Raw genomic sequence first — 24,416 nt, 5'->3', positions numbered from 1 at the left:
CAAACAAGTGACTCCTCCATTATGCCCCTTCTTCCTCCAAATCTAGGGTGAATATTCCCCCAGCTCCCTGTGCTTAGCTCCACCCCCCTGTGTCACAACTGTCTCTTTAGTGATCTGTTTCCCTTCCCCACAGTGGACTGTGAGCCTATCGAGAGAAGGAATAGTGCTGTTCACCACCATCCCTGCCTTTTTAAACCAGTGCTTGGCACATAAGAGGTGCCCAATAAATACTGTGTCATAGGTGAATATGTTCATTAACCTGGTTTGGCTTTAACTTTCTAATTCCCCAAGGAATAGCCCTCGAGCAGGCTCTCTCTGTGTAGGGACATACAGGGACAAAAGCCCTGGTGGGACTTACCTTTAGAACCTGCCACTTTGGGGAGATTTGGAGTAAGGCAGGGTTAAGCAAACAAATTTTAAAGAATTAACCGTATAGGCAAAAGGAGAGAAGAGTTGGTTAAAAGAGCAAAAATAAAAAGAGTCACTATTTATAGAGTACCTACTGTGAGTCATAGCCTCTCCTAGTCTACAGAATCAGAGACTACAGTGGAGACTTCTGGGGCCCTGTGAAGCCAGTTGACTGTGATAAGAACTCACCCATCCTGAATGGGCAGCGGTGACAAACAAGCACGGTGACAATGGCATTTGAGAAAGAATGTGGAAAACGGTAGAAAGAGGTGGGGGCCCTTTGCCCGTGCTCCGTGTCACCATATGCAGGCACTACAAAAGCGCCCCATTCTTGGCCGACATGACTGCTGAGTGTCCTGAGCGGAGTTCACTTCTGTTAGTCTTCTCCTCAGGGTTTGTATCTCCTTGCCTGGAACGCTTCATCTGCATTGGCTCCTCCCTGGCGCACCTTTTTCTCTAGCTGCTGCTACTATAATTAGCTTCATGCTGGCCAGATCAGACAGCTCCTCACCTCAGCTACACCGAAGACATCTTGCTTCCTGCCCCGAGGCCCTTTTAACAACCACGGCGAGAGAGATGCCTGCGGAAACCTGTTCGTGAACACACAACCTGGAAGTGCCAGAGAGCAAGGCCTCACAGGCAGCTCCTGATCGGCGGTTATGGGAGTGGCCCCAGCAGGTAATTCTTAGGTACATTCTTACGGTTTCTCTGAAGGTCCTGATGAGGGTGAGCTCCAGTCACCCACAGGATTGACCAACTGGACAACATAAACTTTCCTTGGCTTTCCCTCCTGTCTTATTGCCTGCAGGGTCTCACTCCTGTTTCCTGGGTTTGCGTCTCCACCAAAAGCAACCCACTGCCTTAGGCTCTGCTTGGAAGTGGCAGTTTGGGGTAAAAGGTCGATGGGGAATCCTGGCTCGGAAACCCATGCTTAGTACTATTCAGTCATCTGGCCATTAGGGCTCCATCTTGAAGCCACATGACACATCAGCAGACAAAATTCAGAAAAGCCACAGGGCAGAGAAAGCAAAATCATCAGAATGGCTGCCCAAGCACCTTCTGTAACAGCATTTGTTTTCACTAGATATTCTAAAAGTTACCTTCCAGCATCAATAGGTCAATCCGTTCCTTTTTCCTGTAATATGGACACAGACCCCACTGAGACCACCTTTTCTCAGAAACAAATGACCTCAAGCTGAGGATCCTTGTAAGGTGATCTGCCACCTTATTACCTGATAAATGGCCTTTCACACGAAGATATCACGGATTCTGCCACCAAGAATATTTTTAAAAAGAAATATTTCTCACTGTGAAATATCCTGTGAAGGCAGTTATCCCAATTTTGCCATGAGCTGTTATAGCAAACAACTGTTTTAGAGTTGATGCAGCATTATTTTGTCCAGGCTTTTCATTTCTTAATTATTCAAATGAGGAGGGTTTCAATAGTATTAGTATTGTGTTTCTAAAATGTAGAATTTTCCTAGGGGTCAGGAATCAGGAAAACATCTTCGAGTTTTGTATAAGATGGCTTTGTGTAAACAAAAAGAGAGATAGATTCCAGAACTCACAAATACAAGACTGCCTTGTTATCTCAGTGTGTCCCTTTCGTTAAAAAAAGCACACGGGAGCAAAAGTTACCATAACGTGAAAATGTTCGTTAATGTTATGCATTTATTTATAAAATTAGCCATCACTTAAAGGTGTCTTTCCCATTCCATGCTAGACTTGCCAATTCCTCTGACAAAATAATATAAATCTACTGCAAAGTGAAGTTGCAAGTCTTGTAAAAGATGCGGGATTTCGTGAAGCTGATACAACGATGTTGACAATCGTGTGAATCACACACAAAGCTACTGACAGATGGGAATGGAAGAAAGAGAAAAATTAGCTGTAAGTGAAAGGGGAAAAAAATCAAGAGGAATGTTGATGGGATAGTAATTCATCAGAGATGTTTGAAAATCAAATGAGTCAGAGGGCCCCTGAGAAAATAATGAAGTTCTAAAATATTTTACTATTTTTATGAGAGTAATGAATATCACAATGTGGTATTATACTATCATAAATTTGGTAGAAAAATCATGTGAAGAAAATCTCCCATGTGTTTCATTCTTGGTTCTAAAAAGTAATTTATGCAATTATAACTCCCAACTTAAAATATGACGAAGTTAACCTCTTTTAATAATTTTTAGTTTTGTTTTTCAAAGTCAAGTCTCATTCAAACCTTACCCAGGCTCTGACATTTTTAGTTTCTGCCTTAAATGGATTCACTTGAAGATTTTCCCCATTACAAATGATTCGGTGTGTTAAATCATAGAAGCTTGGATCAGGTGTTTCAGAACGTGGAAAGCATTTTTGAGTAACCACCTGCCTTTATATTCTTACTTTGCAGTTGAACATCTGAGAAATTGGATGACACAGCTGATGATTAGGGGCGTGGCAGGCAGAGAGGAAGGGACAGGGTTCTAAGACTCACGACGCCCATACTGTTTCCTTACACTACGCATGTGCGACTTTGTCCAAACCACCTCGCTCCTCCGCATCTCAGATTAATCATACTTGACACTTGATGGCTGAGAAAAGGTGCCATCAAAAATTAAAAAAAAATTTTTTTTAACGTTTATTTATTTTTGAGACAGAGAGAGACAGAGCATGAACAGGGGAGGGTCAGAGAGAGGTAGATACAGAATCTGAAACAGGCTCCAGGCTCCGAGCTGTCAGCACAGAGCCAGACGCGGGGCTCGAACTCACGGACCGCAAGATCGTGACCTGAGCCGAAGTCAGACGCTCAACCTACCAAGCCACCCAGGCGCCCCTCAAAAATTTAAATATGTTCAGTTACCCTTGATCATTTGGGTTTCTGGATTAGAACACAAGTGCAGATAATTGAAAATAAAAACTATGAAGGCTTAGAAATATTTTAGCTCTGTTCTGTTTAAAATACATGACTTCTGGGGCGCCTGGGTGGCTCAGTTGGTTGAGCATCCGACTTCGGCTCAGGTCATGATCTCGCGGTCCGTGGGTTCGAGCCCCGCATCGGGCTCTGTGCTGGCAGCTCAGAGCCTGGAGCCTGTTTCAGATTCTGTGTCTCCCTCTCTCTCTGACCCTCCCCCATTCATGCTCTGTCTCTCTCTGTCTCAAAAATAAATAAACGTTAAAAAAAAAAAATAAAATAAAATAAAAAATAAATTAAAAAAAAAAATAAAATACATGACTTCTCCTCAAAACTACACTATACTTAATTTTTACTGTGAACATTTTGAAATGGCTTTTGGCCAAAAGCATTAAAATTCTGACTCAATAATTTCAAACAACAGATAGCTCAGAAAGCATTTATGTTTAGCTTTCCAAAACTTTCGAGAATATTTCTGGTGGTGAATTAATCTTTTTAAAATATATTTCATTTGGGAAAATGTTAAAATTAGTTTATCTTTCTTGAGTACAAATCACTAATAAGGGGTGGCTGAGGAAGTCAGTTTTAAATTAAAATTTTGTCTTAGATGATCTACTGAGCCAAGACTTTGCACATGGATGTTATGAGTTGCTTGTATTCCAAATTGTAAACCCATTTGTTTTCCAGAAACTTCTCAGGTGCTTAGTAAAAATAGTGTGAGGTTTTTCCAAATTTAACATTTTTAGGACATCAAGAAAATCCTCAAAATCTAGAGAGAAAATTTTAGACCATTAATAAGTAAAAAATACTTATTATCAATAGGGAATACAAATGGAAAAGAACTCATCTTGTTATTAATTTCATTATCCTCCATTCCCTCCCCTCTTTCCTTCCTGAAATTACAGCTGGTAAACAGATGGTAGGCACAAGAGTTGCAGAAATAAGCAGACACACACACACACACACACACACACACACACACACACACACATCCCCTCAATGGGGGGACCTATTTGTCGGCGTGACCAGTGAGGAGTTCTGGCTGAGGGAGACCCAGTTGTCAGGCCTCAGTCAGAGAGCTTGTGGAGAGGGGAGTTTTGAAGATATATTAGCTCTGCACCTGTGTCTCACAGCAAAAGACCTTGGTAAGTCACACATTCTAAGTCCCAGCATAGTGGAGGCTTCTTTCAATTCCTATGTCCTTGAATTTTTCTTCAGGTTCCTGGGAGGCAGAAAAGCCTGAATCATTTGGAGCAGGAGAGTGACGGGATCAAATTTGAAAGGCTGCTCTGGTAGCAGTGAGGTGAACAGACTCTGCAGGGGAGTGGGTGGGGAGTGGGTGGGGAGAGATGGAAGAGGGAGGGCGTAGGGGTGGAGAGGAAACAGAGAGACTAATAGCTGCCTTTGGCAGTGGTTGAGGTGAGGGGGATAGAACCTGGGCTAGAGAAGTGCCCAAATTCCAGAAAAATGGAGCTGAATCAATAGGACATGGTGAATTGGCAGTAGGAGGCAGAGGGAGGCATCAGGGAAAACTCCCCAGCTTCTGGTTTAAACCTTTGCTTGGGTGGTGGAGTCATATGCAGAAATGAGAAGGTTGAAATCGGTGGAAATTTGTAGGAGAAGATCAAGAGATCCATTTTGGACATGTCAAGTGTGAGATACCAGTAGAACATTCAGGTAAAAGTGTCAGATAGGCCACTCAGAGCTCAGAAGAGAGGTGTGGAATGCTGGAGGGTACTTCGTGTCGTTCAAAGCACCGATACACGTTTAATCTCATTTGATCATATAACAATCCCTTTATGGAATCAACAGAGCAGCCATTGTTATCCTATTATTTCGCAGACAGGAAAATTGAAATAAAAAGATGTTCACAGACTTGGCCAAATTCGTGTCCCCAAATTCCAGAGGCATCCTCTGAGACATAATCTTTTGGTCCTGTTCTTCCATCTCTAAGTTTTATCAAGATTTTTAGTCTGATTTAAGGCTTCTTTTCTAGTTTTTTATAGGTGGAGCAAGAAGCAAGTTTTTCTCCCTTTGCAGACAGTCCCAGACTCCACAAGTATTAATAGGGTACAAGTCAAGTTTATTGCTGTCTCTTGTCTTGAGGTCCAGGGAGAAAAGAAAGAGGATGATCGCTGGCTCAAAAGGGGACTTCAGGGCCATGGATTCCATCAATCCAGACCGAGGGGACACAGCAGAAATGGTGGCAGATGTATAGATTGTGGGCTTTAAAGAAAGCCGGTCCTTCTGTGTCCAATAATGTAGTGACAGCTCTACCATCCATTGGGTCCCAGAAGAGACAACAGCAGACCCATAGACTAAGAGCCTGTTCTGCTGCTGTAGGTAGTTCTAGAGAAGTCTCAGGCTCTCCCTCTTATACGGTAGCCCAATGTGGTCCTGACTTACTGAGTGTCAGGGCATCCAAGAGTTCAACCACTCAGGCATAAAAACCCACCAGTTCTTTTAAGACATCTAGCTAAAAGCCAGTCACATTCAAACTTATCTTTGGTGCTTATAAGACACCTCTGTTATGATCAAGGTGCAATAGCTTCAACTTTTGAGGGAAAATCATATGACAAAAGAGAGTCTCATGAAAAACACTGTTTGCTAAGTGAATCCTATGTCCCCAGGGAGGTGCATGTGGCCGAAACAGTACTAAGGCTTCAGGTCCCTTTGCCCCTTGTCTCTGGCCAAAGCCCCTCTAGCTTTAACAATTTTTTTTTCTGTGCATATTTGAACATTCCCTCCTCCTTTCAGCTCCAACATACCTTTTTCTCCTTTTATTAACTTGACATTAAACATGTCTCCTCTCAGCTGCTACACACACTCTGTTTTCAGTAGAAGGTGAACGTGGTTGCACTTTGGGTTCATCTAACATCTTGAACTATTTTTCAGATGTTGTGGGTAAAGCCAAACCCTAAATAACTTTAGCTGAACACTTTCCCCTTAATTTCTAGCCTCAAATGTATTTAAAGGGAAATATATTCCACATGTTTCTGATTTCATTTATCCCTAATTCCTCAAGAGGTTGAGACACGGTTAAGGTTCCAGAAGCCTCGTGAACCTTCTTTCCCCCACTCAGTCAAATGCATCTTTCTCAGGCTTAGAAGTCCACTTTGAACCAAGGGTCAGTGACTTGTCACAGTTTTCTTCTGAAATAGGTTTACTTCGGAAATTATGGTCCAAAAAATGTCCACAGTTTTCTTCCTATCTCCAATTTTCCAAGTCTTCTTTGGTCTATGTATTTAGGGCATTAAGAACTGCACACATATGCAAGATTTACTTTTGACTTAATCTTTCAGATTTTACTTAGTTTCCCCTCTAGGTCCAGTGCTGAGAGAGGGGCTGGGGGATGTGGATTATAATAAAATTAATTTTGAACAAGATGCTTTCACAATGTCTGGACAGTCGAGGGAGGTATCTGTGGATAGAGGACAGGTGTGAGGACAAGAGGGCAAGTGAGAGGTCCTGAGACCAAGTGGCTCCAGGGGATCAGGGAGAGAGGGGGAGGAGTCTAAGGGGAGAGTGCTGGCCACACCGAGGGTCGGGAAGGATGGGGAATAAAACCTAGGAGACTGGTGTAGTGGGAGCAGGAGTCCTGGCTCCCCAGATAGGAGCAACTGTCTTTTGAGATTACAGGTTACTGTGGCAATAGGAGGGGTCCACTGATGGAAGTCATTTTTCACCTATCAGCTTATTTTCCCAGCAAAGCAGAAAGCAGGCAGAGAATTTCTTCAGAACTCACATCCCCATAGGTCACTTGGGACTTGGGACATGCACTGCAAAAAAGTTAGACGAACTAGGTTTCTCTTTCAAAAAGATATTCCTGAAAGAATAAGCAAACTCAACCAATAGCACTACATGCTCTAATGAGTCAGGTGGCAGCTATTTCAAACACACAAACACTTAAGAAACTTGGGGCGGGTGGGGGGAGACTGAGGAAATTCCAGGAAAGAAAAGGAGAAGCCCTTGAAAATAGGTGGGGTTCATTTCCTCCATGCATAGAGTTTTTCCCAACCGTTGCCTCAAGGCTCAGTGTTTCTGGTATTAATAATTCACAGGAAAAGGTAATGAAGTCACCCCAGCCTACTCAGGAATGGAGGTGATTTAGAGCCTGAATGAAGCCCGTACCTTACAGGGAGTTTCCCCCCTGGTGTTGTTATACTTTCCCCTAAAACACCCTATTGCATTTGTTCTGACTCAGGTGTGGTTTCATCGATGATACAGAATATATTAATGTTTTGCAAAAGAATTACCACCTCAAGCTTGGGACAGCTGCTTATAGATCAATTCCATTTCCACAGCCAATTTCTGTTGAGCGTGATTATCTGAAGGCAGCTCTTGGCCCATGTATACAATTAGCAGGGTGAAATGAAGATTTAATCACTCAGGGTTCAGTTGTTTAGTTTTCAGTATACCTACAATTCCACACTTGATCTTAGCCAAAAGGCCAAGAAGCGATACCTACAATTCCAACTAATCATTCTAATGCACCCTACTTGGAAGGGACCAGTGTATGTGGGACCTGTTCTCATGGACATGATTCAGGTACTTGAGGGCCAGAGATGGTGTCCTTCTATAGGGCAATGTGAGAAGTCAGGGCTGTGGCCGTCTTACCCAGAATGGTCCTGACATAGTGAGTGTGGACTTGGAGCCATTGTTGTTATTATTATTATTATTATTATTTCTAATGTTTATTTTTGAGAGAGAGAGAGAGAGACAGTGTGAGCGGAGAGGGGCAAAGAGAAGGAGACACAGAATCTGAAGCAGGTTCCAGGCTCTGAGCTGTCAGCCCAGGGCCCGATGGGGGACTCAAACCCATGAACCACAAGATCGTGACCTGAGCCGAAGTCAGATGCTTAACTGACTGAGCCACCCAGGTGCCCCAGCATTATTAAAATTCTATATTTCTCTGTCCTTACCCTGGTCCCATATGGTAGAAAGAAGGGAACCAAGACCAAAGACCAGGCCCCCTGGCCAAATCAACAAAGTGAGTTCATGACTGGAAGGGATGAACGCTGTCAGCCCCTGCCTCTAGCATGCTGCTTATTTCACTGCCTTAGCCCCTTGCTTTGGGTCCTGATGTTCCCTGAGAAAACCTGCTGGCCTACCTTTGTGGTAACAGAGCCATCTTAGTAGAGGGTGACTGCTTTCTCCCATTTGCCCCCAACAATGACAGCACCCTGTGACAGCAAACAGAGACGCCCCCTCCCTCCCTGCCTCCCCGAGTCCCATGGCTGTAGAGCGGCAGGGGCTGACTCTGCTAAAGCCCATGCGGCCTCTGGGTAATGTTACTTGACTTATACATATTTTATTATGTTTAGCTGTTGGTGATGTTTAGATGAAAATTATTTCCAGATTATAATAAAGGCCGCCCTCTATTAAAGGAGTGTGGTTAGATCACTGACCATATTAACATCCTCAAAATTGGGAACTATATATCAAAGCATTGAGGAAGCAGAGGTTTCAAAGGTTGGGGGCGACACGGGGAATCCAACAACCCACATGTAGTGTTCTTGGCTCAAAAGAACTGCTGAACCTTGGAAAAGATTTATACCACATTTATTATGATGCTGCAGCATCACCAAGGATATAAACCAGTCATTGGCACTCTCTCAAAGAACACATCATTGTAACTCGTTATAACAATACTGCTGTGATATGTGCTCGTAATATTTATAAAGGCTAAGCTATGAAAACAGTACATGCCAACTGTCAGCAGTGATGTATCATTTAAAAAAAAAGAGAATGTACACGACATAATGGTTTAAATGAACTCTGTAAAAATATGCTGCTCTGCTGAAGCCGTTTGGCTGACTGGACCTCCGGTGTCAAGCACTGCTTTCCAGGATTCGCTGCAGCTTGGCCTCCGGGAGCTTTCTCCTCTTCCTGTAGCTATTTTCAGAAATTCTGCAGTGTTCTTAGCAAACCTTACCCCCTCCAGTATCTGGTTCCTTAGTGCCTAGCAGAGTGCTCTGCTAAGAACGCTTGCAATCGACATCTGTGGGCTGATTTCATTTTTATGCAAATGCGGGATACTTGTTGGCCAGTCAGAAGGTGGGGCAGATGCTTTTGCTTCCTTGTGCACAGAAAAGTGATTGAGGCCGGCTTGAAGGGGCAGTCACGTGGTCTGGCTGATGCTGTGGCTCCTGACTTTGGGCCTGCTGGTAAGATACTCATCGAGCTTTTCAGAAACCAGTGTGATGTGAGGAACCAACAACTTCCCGGTGAGGTGGCTACTGCTCCACAGCGGCAACCACGGGAGCAAGGTAGAGAAGGGACATTTAATAGTCCACCCGGGAACTAACTATGGGGGATTGGCTTCTGAGGGGTGGGTAAGGCGCTTAGTCCATAGATTATTCTATCTAGTAAAAAGCCAACATAGTTGGTAAAATCCCTCCCACCACTGCAGAAAGGAGGGAGGAGGGGAGCGGGGGTGGGGGCAGAGAGAAAAGAAAGAGTGACTGCTCTGTAAAATCTGAGCTCAGAACATGTCGGCACAGAGCTTCTTGTAATTAGTTGATCAGCAAAAAATGCGGAAGAAGACCATCCCCTAATGGTGAAGAAGGTGAACAAGACAGATATTGTTTCCTTTGACTAGTATGTGCTAGAGGGCCCAGATATGGAGGTAGTTAAGATACCAAGCATAGGAAAAACTCTAACTGGAGCTTTACATGCATGTATGAACACATGCATATATATGTAAATGATCTATTTAGAGAGCTATCCACAGGGCAGGTTTATTTGTCTCAGCTAAAACTTTGTTCTTTGTCTTAGCCATAAAAGTCTTGAGTCAAAAACAACCTATGGTATTTTGAAGAAGCAATACTTAAATGATTTGGGATCAATCAACACTTATAGTCAAAATACTTTGTCCAGAATTTTTAGCTGCTCTTATGGAATGATGACAGACCCTCTCCTGCTTTACAGAGCCACTAGCCTTAGGTGCACCAGTCACACAAATGAGACGCAAATGTACCTAGAAGGGCGGTGAGGTAAGAGGATGGAGGAAGGGGGAACAGACTGAGTGGGACCATGAGGCCCTGCCATCGGGTGGGGCTATGGTCCACGTGAGAACCTGGCGGGACTGGGAGGGAAACCACTTATGGAGGTGGTCGACCTAGGAGATCAGAGAGCTCAGAGAACATATTTCACAGGCTTGTTCTGGAGGTTTTAGCTATGGTGACGGCCTTGCTGGCTTCTGGCTGATTAGAATGCAATGACCTGGTGACCCCTAGCTTCAGCAAGGTACCATTCCATTACAGAATTCCTAGAGAAATTTCCACTCCTGCGAGAGAGGCTTCTCAGCAGGGAAGGAAGCTGGGATTCGTGCTTTGAGGACTCTGCAAGTTAAGACGTTGTCTGGGAATGTCATGTCACTCCGGAGAAAGAAGGGCCCAGTTTCTCACGAAGCAATCATTCCTGGAAGCTGACTTGCTTTATCCATGCTCTATCAATCTGCCACCTTTGAGGAGACCTAAATCTAGTCCAAACATTTTTATAATGCTATTTGATAGTTTCAAACCAAGTCATATTTTATCAGACCCACATTGTCATAGTTCCAACAGAGAGGCTAAAGAACTGCCCTCTAAACATGAAGTTTAAAAAAACCTGTGTTCCTCATTAGCCACAGACTTTAAATTTCATCACTGGAACCTTCTCAACTTAGACAAACATTAGGTGAAACAGCCTTAACCGCGGACATTCTCACAACTGTTAAAATTTGATGTGCGTAACTGAGAAGTGGTCTTGCCACAAAGTTGGGTTTGTGTCTGTCTGTTGTCCTCAAACTCCAAAACTAACACAACAGTGAAAAGAGGACAAAATACGAACAAAAAAATTAGAGGCTCAGAAAAATCAGCTACATCCTGGCAGGGTTTGTTACTGGAAAAGCCAAGGATTCTAAAGTCTAAGAGCCTCTTCTTAGTGCAGGAAAATGGTTTCCTCTTGAACAGCAAATGATCTCCCCCCATAGTTCTCCCTGGTTGATTTCCATGCTGGGTCTCAGAGGTGACATTGCCTTCTCACTTAGGGAGCATTAACTGTTTTAGATGTGACCTCATGTAACAGTGAATTATCAACATTAGAAACACAAAAGTTGGAAATGGAGATTCAGCTGGATTAAATGCTGTGTTACTTCACTCTCTTCCTTTAAAAATTTGTATTTCATGTTCTTCACCCCATGATTGCATCGTATGTTTAAATAAGGAACATTCCTCTGCAAATTCCTGAACAGAGATACCTGTTCTAATTTTGGAACTGGAAGGTACCTTGATCCAATCCTTCAATTTTACGAATGAGGAAAAGAAGACCAAGTAACGCACCCATGCTCATATGCAAGAAATGGTTTGTTTTAGGAGTTAAGGGGCTCAACGTAGGTAAAATGAAATGAACTAACCAAGTACCTGCACCATTTCCTATTGTTCCCTGAATGGAGTTTACAACTCAAAGCTAGTGTTTAAAACCCGAGTGACCAGACTCCTATTGCTTCTCCCCCACTTCCAGACTAAGGGAAGTAGGGCTGAAAATGTTCTTGGTGACCTGTATTCCCAGGGTCACGGTCAGTCTTTCCCTCTTGGTGTCATCAGCAAATGTCCAGAATTGGCTCTGACTGTAGAAGGGCACAGGCTTTACAATTCTATAGGAATACTGGGCAGTCTGGCTGAAACGGAGAGGAAGAAAGCATGACAAGTGAAGAAAGTGGCCATGGTCCCAGGAACTTGCTCAGCGTCGCTAGCTGGGAAAAAAACTGTGTTCTTATCACTTTTCCCAAGCCTTTGATCACGGAATCTCTTCTGGGATAGCCTGACACTCCACAGATAAGCTATTGCAAGCCTCTGAGGGAAGTGTTGGCTCCTTTCCCCAGGAAGGAGGATCCCTGGGAAGACCAGCGCCTGCCTATCTGTCGCGTTAGTTATACCTACAGACCCATCTGTCTGCTGCTGAAATGAGTGGCTCACTCTTCTTTACCAGTCCACAACCACCCAACGGCAGGGACCATCTGAAGGACAGTGCCTCTCCCAGGGGGCTGCGTTCAGCTTAGACTTGCTGCGTTGAGCTGCCCTTTCTCCCTCCTCTTGCTCTCTAGTTCTATTGTCTCTCTCTCTCTCCCCCTACCCCCCACCCCATCCGCACACACGCTGCCCCACCCCCTCTATAACCCCTTCTCGCTCGCGCTCTCCCCAGGCTTTGTTTGGCGTCTCCCGCCCGCTCCGTCTGCACCCCCGGTGTGTCCCCGTCCCCATCCCCTACGCGCGCAGGGGGACGCCGCCGGCCAGGAGGGACGGGACCGCGTCGAAGGCCGGACGTGTGGGAGCGCACGGAGGCGCCCAGCCCCAGACAGCGAGAGTGCCCGCCGAAAAAGCCCGAACGCGACTCGGACTGCCAAAGACGCGGGTCCTTCCCACCGCCGAGGGCCCGGGCGCGCCCCCCCGCCCTTCCCGGCAGCCGCCCGCGCTCCCCCGGCGCCGCGGCGCGAACAAAGGCCGGCGGGCTCGCGGCGCTCCCCCTGGCGGCGGCTCCTCCCGCGGCCCGGCGCGGCCTTCCAGGGCTTTCTCTGCCGCCCCGAGGACGCCGCGGCGACCCCCGCCGCCCAGACGTGCGCCGGGCGCTGCGTTTTCGCTCGCCGCCCTCCCAGACGGTGCCCGTTCTGACGTACTTGTAATCCAGTCAGAAAAGAAGCCATTCACGAGCCCACATAGTTTCCTCAGTGAGACAAAGAAGTGAGTGATCCCCGTCACTTAGGGGATGGGAAGGGGATCAGAGTTCGCGCTTCCGTCCTTGCGTTTGGGCGCTGCCGGCGGAGGGGTCACTTTGTCATTTATTTGCTAGAGCTGGAAGCGGGGGCTCAAAGGAAACCCTTGAAGAATTTTTTTTTTTTTTTCTTTTCTGGAAGGGTGTCAGAATCTACCGGACCGGGGCACGCATGCCACTTGTCAGAGCGGGCTGTGAGAGCCCGAGAAAGAGTCATGGGGAAAAAAAAAAAAAAAAAAAAAAAAAAAAATCGAAACACCAAACAGAAAACCCCTCCCACCCGGTAACCCCTTTGAAAATGCTGACCGCTGTTACCAACGCCCCTGCGGAGGGTTCTTGTGGCTAGCGAAGGGATGGCCCCGGGCACCGTTCAGAAACTGTCCCGAGCAGCCTGTGGGGGTCAGTCTCTGGGGGTATCGGAGGTGCCCCCCCCCCCAAGTAACCACCGGCGGAGGAAGAGCAGAACCTCCCATCTGCGGGGTTCTGGCTTGTGAAAATGACTCCACTTGTTTTTTTTGGGGGGGGGGGGGGGGTGGTGAACTTGAAAGTGTGCAGCCCAGATGGGAGGTTTAAGATCCCGCTCGGCCTGACACAGCTGTGGTCTCCAAGTTGCCTTTGGACTGAGCCGGGCCACACCCACAGCTGCAGCCAAGCAGTGCTATTTGAAACCCCCCAGGGCCAACTGCTGTGAAAAGAACAGTTTATTACACAAAATAAAACAAAATGCCAGCTCATCTTTACAGTTTCACGGTCTGCCTTGGGGAGAAGAAAAGGAGTTTTAGTTTTCACCCCTTGTGCACCAAGTCTTGGGGCCAATTCTGGGAAGATCTGGAAAGTTCGCCCTTATGCTGTTGACTCACTGTCTGACCACGGACCTGGCGTTTCACTCAACTGCTTCTCTTTTTTGGGAAACGAGGAGAATGACATTCGCCATTCACCTCGCCATTCGCCATTTACCTCGCCCGGATGCTATAGAGTGCCCTGGCCAGGAGGCTAGATTCAGATGACGGGACTGATATATTCGAACCGTTTTTCTTCTCCGTCATTCCAAGCAAAGATAGCTGAGATTGGGCCAATTTATTTGCCCCAGTACTAACTTTAGGAAGCCCATGCCACTGGACTCCCGTTTTTCAAGAGCAAGCTTTCAAAGAAACAGATGAACCTGCCTTTATAAAATTGAGATATTTGAAGCAAATATTAAAGTTTTTCTCCTCTGAATGCAACACAGATAAGAGACAGTGAAAGAATCTTGTCAAATGAAGCATCAGAACAATTGGACTAAAGATGAAAAGTTCTCTTCCCGTAATATTTCGCTAAGTGGGCTAAATGTTATTTATTTAGTGTTAAGAGGAAAACAGCCCCCTTGTCCCTTTATTATCTCTCAGGCCTCCACTATACTGAATTAGACTCTTTGAGCCTAGAAAAACTAGTTTGCACTCTACAATGGAGAATCCAGCCTGTGAGTGGGTATGAGAGCATTTCTATGGTACTCAAGAATCTGAGAGAAACATGAACTAAGTTGATCAACCAGATGTTTTGTCTACACAATACTAAGCATTAAGATGTTTCCCCTATACGTGGGTACTTGGTGTCATATAGATGAAACACTTGGATGGATAATTGAGTTTTTTTTTCTTTGTTCAGATATTTATGATATGCTGAAACAGCTGAAGAAGTGTTCAGTTCAAAGCTTCAGAGGGAGGAAACAGAAACAGGAGAAACAGGAGACAAGAGGTAAATAAAAGCAAGGACCAGGACCTCCCCTGGCTTCTGTGGGGTCACAGCCCTCTGGGTGCACAAGCAGAGGGCACTTTGTGTGAGGAAAAAGGCACTGCTTCCTAATGACAGCAACTCCATGCCAGAGCATGTGACTTTGCTGTCAGAGCATGGACTGGATTTCAGCTGCATTCTTCCCTCAGCTCTAGGCTTTTGTGCAGTGCACTAACCATGTAACTGTACTTTGTAGCCCTGCCAAGTCATCAAAAAGAGTAGGAAGGATGTTCAGTATTAAGGGACAAGTGGACATGAAGAAAGAGGGATAGAGTTTTACTTTGCTCACAGGTTTTCCCAATGTGCACAATACAGAGGACACTCCTGCTAATGTCAGTTTTGGCCCAACCAGGAAAATATTTGCACCCCCCCCCCCCCCATTGTTGGTATGTGTGAATGTTTGTTTGTTTGTTTGTTTGCTTATTATTTTTAAGTTAAGGAAAGGCTTGCAATTAATTCCAGCCATGTATTTACTGCCTTTTCTATGTGGTACCGTGTCTGTCAAGTTTTCACTTCCCTGGAATTTTAACTCCCATCTCCCTCCCCACCCCACTCTCATGTCTGTAACACAAATGCCTTTTTAAATTTTTGCTAGTTTAATTAGCGCATGAATTCATTTTGATTGATGAATTGATGTGGCTTATTGGCATGAAGATTTTCCTTCCCTCCCAGCACTGTGTGTAATAGAAACGGCTTGTGTGGGGGGTGACACCTGCTTTGATGCTGCAGGCATTCTGTTTGATGCGGAAAGGCCAGCCATTCAGCTGTGATTCTCTAGTCTCTGGGGAGATATTTTTTCATAGCTGTTGGTGGAGTGGGGGGAAGGTTGGTGGTGAGTAGGAGGAGAGAGTGGTGTGGAAAGTGATGGCTGAGAAACAACATAGCTAAGAATTTAATGTTTATATTTTATTGGACTGATTTTGAAATAGTCATTGTTCACACCCCGGACCCAGGAGGAAAGGAGACCTTGACTTTCTGCCATCAGTAGTAAGGCATTGTGAATTAGCACGGCGAGTTGAAAATTTCCAAAGCCTCTTGCCAAAGAATTAAGCTGAAATTAGCACACAGTTGGTAACAATTTGATTTCTGGTCTCACTTTAATCAGTGAGGATTAATGGTTAAAATTTTTATTTCTAATCTCACTTTAGCCTGACTAACAAAAGCTGTCATTTTCATGAAAACTGCTAAATGAAGAGGGATTTATAAGCTCTCTGAGAGAATAAAAGCTAAAGTGCTAAGGCCCACTTTTCAGACCATAAAATTTTCAAATTCCCCCAATAGTCCCTCACATACTGCTAGAAGAGCTGGCTGCTGCTGGGCTCAGTGATGTTTATTGCTGGACAAAGGTGGTGGAAGAATTTGAGTGCATTCTTAATGGCTTCAGAACTCCAGATGAAATGCACTAATCTTCCTGGGGAAAATGAATATTACAGAGCAGAGTAGGAAGTAGGATTTGAATTGTAAAGATATATGTATACATATACATATACATATACATATACATATACATATACATATATGTATATACATATATATACATATACAAATACATATGTATCTTTTTCCTTTTCCTTTTCTCACCTGAGTAACACCTTTTTGTGACCTCCCCTGCCACTTGGGTTCACAGCAAAGTTGTACAACTGGTGGAGTCTGTTCTCACTCTACCAAAATTTTCCCTGAGTCTCCTTTGAACAGTTTCTCATTGACTCCCATCCCCCTGGAGACCTGCGTTGTAGACCCTTGTTGAGACTTTACCCTGTTTTATCACCCCACTTTCCACGAAAACTGAGTGTTGTTACAAATGTTTATGCACTCATTTCTCACTTTTTCATTTTGAGGCTCTGCCCTCACATCCTGTTTGTGACACTGTACCCACATAGTGCCTTGTATGCTGAAGGCGTGCTCAAGTCAGAGTTCGAGGTGCAATGCTGGGATGCTGGGGAGAGGATTTTAGCATCACATGAGTAGTGGAGCAGATGATCTTCAAGAGTCCCTTCCACCCCCCAGTTTGATGATACTAAAGCCTTACCGTAGGGGCAACTGGCTTCCTCACTCCTTTTCTCTAGTTTGATCAAAACCAAATATGAGCCTTTTCTCCAAGGTTTAATTATCTTCTGATAAATACAATCCTTAGTGACTGGGTTGCTCCCAATGATTATAATGTAGAACGAACAGCTCTTTAAACAATGGGCTGGGCAATAAGAATGAATTCTCCAACATGAAGCTCTAAGAACCATCAGCTCTCACAATTCTTTGTGGTTTTTTTCCCCCCAGCCATATTAATTCTAAAGTTCTCTTTTTATCAAAATGAGTCCAGTATCGGTTATTTTGGATAGCTTCCTCTACCTCTAATGAATTAACAAGCATCTGAGAATTTAAGTGGTGCCAGGAAACCTTGAAACACCACAGTCCTAGCTCATGGTGGCCTTAATCTTTCCAATGAGGCTTCTACTAAGTGGGATGCTGTCCAGCATCGTCAAGCAGTGCTGGATAGGGCGACCCACAGAGCTGCCTTCACAGTTTTCCCTCACCCACCTCAGGCCACACATGGTTCACCCTGCTAACTGTCAAGGTCGTGGTCTTTACCACCTGTCCACTACGTGGTCTCCCTGTGGGAACACAGGTCTTAATCACTTGAGGAACTTGTCACATCCTCTGCCTCCCATCTTGCTTTGAGGGAACCCTTCTGTCCCCTGGATTGGGCCTCATCTACCTCCTCTAACTCTTGGGGTCCCTATCCATCTTGTACAATTGAACTCATCTTCTCTATGAACCTTGGACAAGAAAAACCTCCCTGTTCTTTGTTAATTCTTGCAGCAGAGAAAAAGCCACAACTGTGTTAACTTGTAGAGGATGAGGAGAAATTGGGTAGATTAGTGACACCCTTCATTTCTACTGAAATGAAATCTGTATCTATCTACCTACCATCTGTCTCCATGTCTACATCTATATATTTAAGGTTGATTCAATATGGGACTGTAATTTCTTTGAAAAACACTATTCTAGTCCACCTTGTTCAATGGTACCATACATGTGTTGCCTGGGGTTTCATGTGATTGTATGCAGCGGAAACTTGACTACAGTAGCTTAATACCAAATGCGGGTTCACTTTTCTTATGTAATAAGAAGTCTCAGGATAGGCAGTCCAGGGCTGGTGCTGTTGCTCCCATGTCCTCACTTCCCATGCTTAGTGAGCTCCTTTCATCCATATAATTTAAAGTTGGCTGCTTCCAGACAGGAAGAAGGGAGTCAAGCAAAACCTTTCTCTTCATGAAGCTTTGTCTTTTTATTTAGGAATAGGGAGTCTTTCCTGGGGACCTTGCCTCTATCTGTGACCAGATCCATGAACCCTAGTTATATGGGAAGCTGAGTTAGATATGTTAATTTCCCAGCCCTTCTGGTAGAGGGCAGAGGAAATCGAGGGAGGATGTAAGAGATGGAGTGGGTACTGAGTAAGTCATTCTGCAGTACCTGTCAAAATGCATGACTTGTCCTACATTATTTTAAAAAAGAAAGAAAAATCACAATTTGTATCTGTGTGTGACTGTGACTACAAAGACACATGCCTACCCAAAGATTACAGTTGGTGTCATTTTTGAATTAAATGATGTCAGTGAAGATTGACAGCAGATGTTAGGTCATAGTCAAGGCACAGATAGTTGGGAGGGGGTCCTTCAAGGAAGATAGCTACAGTCAAAACCACTGTTTACAAAGGTGGGAGAGAAATGAGAGCTCTAAGCTGCAGTGAGTCTTGTATATTGTCCTGGGCGTCACAGTGGGAGAGTGGAATGGGGAAGTGCCAGTGGGAGAAAGAAGGGAGAACATCCATCATAAAGGCCCCATGACCCTGGCTATATGCTGGAATCACTTGGGAAAACTGTTTTTAATTACGAACATTTTTTAAAGTATTTACTCTTGAGAGAGAGAGAGAGAGAGAGAGAGAGGGAGAGCACAAGTGGGGAGGGTCAGAGAGAGGGAGACACAGAATTTGAAGCAGGCTCCAGGCTCTGAGCAGTCAGCACAGAGCCCCGATGTGGGGCTTGACTCACAAACTGCTAGATCATGACCTGAGCCGAAATCGGACGCTTAACCGACTGAACCACCCAGGTGGCCCAGGAAACTGTTGTTAAAAACTACTAACTCCTGGGACCCATCCCCAGAGATTCTGATTAAATTGGTCTAGGATGTGGTCTGGGTATTAGGATATTTCAAAGCTCCCCAGGTGAGATTCTGATACATAGCCAGGGATGAAGCTCACCGTGCTATATAATTCTGAAACACAGTACCTGACCTGTCTTAGAATCATGCTTGCTCGGTCGGGCCTTGCCTGATGCCATAGCAAACAGTGAAGGATGAACCTGCCTGAAGGAACCCTGGTTGCCTATGCTGCAGGGATGCTGTTGGGCATCAGCCTGCATCCTCTTCATGAGATGCCACAAGAAAAATGCTCCCAGGTCGGTTTCAGGAAATGTGATTCTCCTGTACATTTGGTTTGTTTCTGTCTTGTTGACATGCTGAATCTTATAAATGACTCTGTTTCCCTCTTTATTTTGGCTCTGAGGAAGCTTGGGAGCAACTCTATATTACCATATGGTCTACATTCCTCTCTGCTGATATCACTCTTGGAGTTGATATTTTCTCATTTAAAATTTTTATTTAGGCTCCTTCAATTTTCAGAAATCATTTCCTATTTCTCTAAGCTCTCTTCAAACTTTGGTAGAGTGGGGGCAAAGGATTAAAAATAAATAAATAAATAAATAAATAAAAAAGCCTAATCCCTCACCATCATCCAAGCAAAACTTTTTTAATCCTTCTACTTGCAATTTTTCCAACATTTGAATCTCTAAAATTTTACTTCTTTTCAAAGTTGTGCTTAAAATTTATTTTAATCTGGTTTCATCTGTATAAAACTGTTCTTAGTTGGAACTTGGGTGGTAGTATTCCAGAGAGTAATTTATTTCTGGGTCTTCACCCTCAACGAATGGCCTTAATTCTTTATGGGAGTACTTTGCTTTTGGAAATTAAAAATATTAAAATTTAGGGAATTGGACATTCTGTTTACACTAACAGAGCTACTCAGCAGATAGTGTAATAGGTGTTGTTAGAGAATGGCTGTATTTGTATTTTTGCCTCCCATAGTTTTTTTCCTGGGTTTATTTTTCCAGGAGTTGTTTTTAATGAAAAGGAAAGCAGGATATGAAAAGGATAATGAAAAGGATAGCAGTCCACAGTGAGACAAAGAACCAGAAAGCAGTCCTTATTTCATTTCACAAAGACAGCACTTAAGCTTTGATTTTCACTGTTGTCCAATATCAGTTATTTGTTTACCAGACATGCTTTAGATAGCTACAGCCCATTTGTAAGTCACTTATTTTGTACATTATGGCCTAATGTCTGGCAAAGTGTTTCCAAGTTGCCTATTATCATAAAAGTTAAGAACTCTGACAGAGATATTAGGAATCATAATGATACAATATTTATGAGGCAAACTACCAGGTAATTTCTAGTGATGGAAAAATAGCTAGCAAGCATTTTAAAAATAAGTTTGCTATTAGTCAGCCATTGTTAACTCATGTATAGTTGGAAACAAATCAGATGTCCGGGATTAATTTCTAAGCCCTTGCTATGTATCTTTGGGGAGCACACTTAACCTTTCTGGATTCCAGAGCTCAAGGAGGACAGTTTAAATAACATGGGTATTTTAAGGTTCAACTAAGAAGACAGAGTATTGAACTCACTGTTTAGTATTCTGAATTAAAAAAGGATAATTAAGAACAGATGCCAGATTCCTCTGCTGTTGACTTAGATGCTAATATGAATATGGCCCTGAGGGGAGGTAGCCTTCCTTGAGCAGACCACAGGATCCCTTGCATCTCTTACTTCTTTTTAAAGGCATTGGCTAGTAAGAAAGGACAGATGTGGGCAGAAGGGAGGCATTCTATCTTTTTCCCTTCCCACTTTCCAACCTCTCAGCTACCACCATTTATATGTATTTTGGGGAAGAGGGCACTAGGGGTGGAAAATTTGGTTCCTGCACTTCCTCCCCCAACTTTTTTTTTTTTAATCATAGAAGATTCTGGAAAGTAGAAATCTGTAATAGTAAACATTAGTTTTCAAAGTATGAAATCATGCTATGAAAATTGTAGAAGTCTCCAAAGTATAGCACGGACCATGGCCTTTGTGTAAATTAGATTCCTAGCTTTCAGGGCAGGGACTGTTTCTTGCAGAGTTTTGTCCACCCCTATCGTCATCTCTGGTAAGCCAGAATATTTGTTCCAAGCACTGCAGCTTCCCGTTGCCTGAGAGTTCTGTCAAGAGGAAAAAACAGTAATTGTTACACTGAAGTTATTGCATTTTTGTGACACTAGCAAAATGACTTGCCTTATAACCAAAACTAAGAAGACAAAGAAACCCTTTAAATTCCAAAATCCTACCCAATTCCAAATAACATTTTTTTCAATTGCAGTGTGATGTCCTAGTAGTAATTTGGTAGCAAAATCTCTTTGAGATTTTTCCATTGCATTTTCCCCTACCATGTACCAAGGGAATGTAGAGAGACTTCAACTCAAGTAAAATAAGTCCTCTGCTCAGGCTCCATCCTCTTGCCTCTTATCTTGCCCAGAGCTTCAGGTTTCTGGGTTTTCTATATTAAAGAGCCCAGGAGCTCAGAGTTTCCAGTGGTGAGGCTGCCTAGATGGATAAATGCGGATAGAACGCCCCTCTCCTCTTCCCCCTCCCTGCTAGGTTAATTCTGTCTTGGGGCACATGTTGCTTTGCTAGTCACCGAGACATGACCCAGCCCCTGGACAACCCAAGCCTAGTTTTGAACACATGGAACCAGAAGGGGGACAAGATGGCCACTTAGCTTCCCTGGCATCATTAAGAAACACGCGGTATATATGGTGTGAGATTTGAAGTGTACTCTGGAAGAACTGCAGGGTGTGGGGTGGTTCCTAAAGAGAGGAAAATTACACCACCCTCTGAAACAGACAAATGATTTCTCTTGTGCAGATTATTTGCACAGGATGCTTCCTGGAAATCTCTGATGGCATGAGAGTGGCAACTGCTAATGGACACATCCTAAAACCCACGGTCTCTTTGGATTTAGCTTTAATACCTTGGAGGTTTTTAGGTATAAAGAAGTGTCCTTTCTACGGCTGACAATGACCCCAACCACCAGTGTTGCTGGAGCATCTGAATCTATTTCCCAAGCACCATGGCATAGTAGTTATGAATTTGGGCTTGGAGCCAGATGTGGTAAAAATGTGAATCCTGGAACTGGGAGGTGGGGTCAAACTACACCAGAATGTGGAAGGAGCAGCTCCCCAAAGGAAAACTGAGGTTCCCAGAGAGGAAGGAGTAGCAGTTCTGGAATCGGTCAGTCTAGTTCTCTCATATTCTAGTGCTCTAAACTTGAACGTGTTATAGAGCCTCCGTACAGGTCAGCCACAACATAGGGTTAGTAATGTCTTTTGGAGTGTGTTCTTGAAAGTACTCAATGAGATCAAATTGTCAAAATGTATATAAAGTACTTGGGACATAGCAGGCTCTCAAAAAAGGGCAATAGAAAAAAAATAGATCTAGCCTATCTTTCTCTCTCTGTTCATATTAGACATTTTCTAAGGTTCTTTGGACTTAGTTCCCCCTTTCCATTTCTTTGAGTCACTGAGGTTTCCTAAACTCAACATAAAGAGCCCCTTCCAGTTATAGCTTTGAATCTGGCCAAGGAATGAAACAATTTTTTATATGTGTTTATTGTTGTGGTTATGATTATTATTAATTTGCCATCAAAAGAAAGTGCGTCCTTAATGAGTCAGTCTGCATCTGACTGCATCTCTGCATTTCCAAATCAAAGCCCTGAAATGTACAACTCAGCTTGCTGGGGAAGCCTTTAGAGTTTTGTTCGTGTAACTCATGCAAAAAAATGTTCTCCACGATCTGCCTCCCTAATAATTCTTGAGGGTTGAACTTATACTCCGATAGTTACATCTGGTTCTATAGTTAACAAATAGGTCAGAAGGAAAGGGAGGAGTGAAAAAACCATCCAGGCCCCCGTCCCTCGTTTTTTTCTCAGTGTGAAGTCATTTGCTTTTCTTTCTAACCCGTACCAAGTCCTCAGAAGTTGAGCCAGGCAGATGGTGAGGTTATAGCTTGGGCAAAATGTGTTCTAATGTTATCAGCTTTAAAGGAGCACATGGAGCAGAGAGGAAAGATGGTTTGTGGTATTTTTGTTTATTAAATTTGATGGTTGGATTATGACATTTATATTTATTAAATGTACAGAATCTCATCCATCACTGTTGACAGTCAGAACATGTCCTCTGCGGTTGGCATAGCTGTCTTTTCCTGCAAAGAGATCTAACATTTATTCTTATTTGGGAGACTCAGAAGAGGTGGAGAAGAAAGGAGATCCGCCCTTCAGTGCCACCACCCTGGGGAGATGGGAGTATGAGATAAGTGTTATTGTGTTTGATTCTGTCATGTTAAGACGCATTTTCCTTGTTTGGGTTGTGAGCCGGTTTTGATGGTGCTGTGGAGAAAACCTTTGGCAGCATGGGAGCAGCAGAGCCAGTGAACCCAGTGCAGGAAAAATACATAGAAAGAGGGCTCTCAGCTTTGCCCCATTAAAATCCTGGCATCGGCAACAGTTGAAGAAAATGTCGCGATGGCTTTGTCTGGTGGCTAGAGCACTTTAGCAGCCAGGCATCTTCATTCCACTCTGGATTTTATTACCTACCAGATGTGGGCTTCTTGGATATTTTATTAGAGCACCAGGTGAGCTGATGAAAGGACAGCACTCCAACTGCCTTCCAAATGACTCCCGGTTCGCTTGAGTTTTGTTTACACGTAAGAGGAGACAGGAGCTGGCAAGGCTTAGAAACAAGAAGGCACTGTCACCCACACAGTTTCTCAGTAGGTCTTGAGGTGAAGGAGATGGTGTGCTGGCTTAAGGTTTACGGATCTTTTCCAGAGTATAACTTAAAGATATTTTTACAGCCAATGTGCAAATGAATGAGACACATGGGTTCAATCTCTTTAGCCACATATGAGTTCACAAATAAAAGGTTCATTTAGGTTTGAGCAATCCCAGTACATTTGGAAACCAGTTAACTCAACATGTTGACTGCACAGCCTGGAAATCATGAATTATAAGTATCTAAGATACTAACCTGGTGAAGAGATTAAGTCCTTTTCCTTTGTCCCTTCCCACCTCCCTGCCTCCCTTTTAGGAGTTCTAACTCTAATCAATAGTGTTCTAGTTGACATTTTCTAAAGCAGGCCCATGTGCAGTTGCTGTGTCTAAGAAAGATTTCAAGCAGTAGCAAGCATTTATGTAGGCTTCACACAGATTTTGACCGTCAGGTATTTCCCTTCTCTTCAGTGGATTTAGGACCTGGGAAATGGTTTATAAGAGTACCATATACTAATCTCATTCTTTTTTAAACCAGGAAAGTAACTGTTCATAAGTATTATAAGTCATTAGTAGAACATCTTTTGGGTACAGCTCTCGTCTATGCATTATGGGGGATATTAAACAAAGGTAAATGGCAGTTTATCTCTAGAGAGTTTAAACAAAACATACCAAAAGCCAGAC

At 43.8% G+C, this 24,416-nt stretch overlaps 1 long non-coding RNA gene across 1 annotated transcript in view; it reads left to right on the top strand.

The window, feature by feature from the left end:
• The first annotated feature begins 12,828 nt into the window (after positions 1-12,828).
• The window catches only part of LOC109273524 (uncharacterized), a 93,449-nt gene continuing 81,861 nt past the window's right edge, over positions 12,829-24,416 (top strand). The window contains exons 1-2 of the long non-coding RNA XR_008423887.1: positions 12,829-13,020; positions 14,696-14,785. This is a non-coding gene — a long non-coding RNA (uncharacterized LOC109273524). The remainder of the gene's footprint in view (positions 13,021-14,695; positions 14,786-24,416) is intronic.

This window comes from Panthera pardus, unplaced genomic scaffold, assembly GCF_024362965.1.
Source record: "Panthera pardus isolate Hobbes unplaced genomic scaffold, ASM2436296v1 HiC_scaffold_10, whole genome shotgun sequence".
NCBI lineage: Eukaryota > Metazoa > Chordata > Mammalia > Carnivora > Felidae > Panthera > Panthera pardus.
The sequence above is the reverse complement of the archived record's forward strand: the minus strand, read 5'-3'. Positions and strand labels throughout refer to the sequence as shown.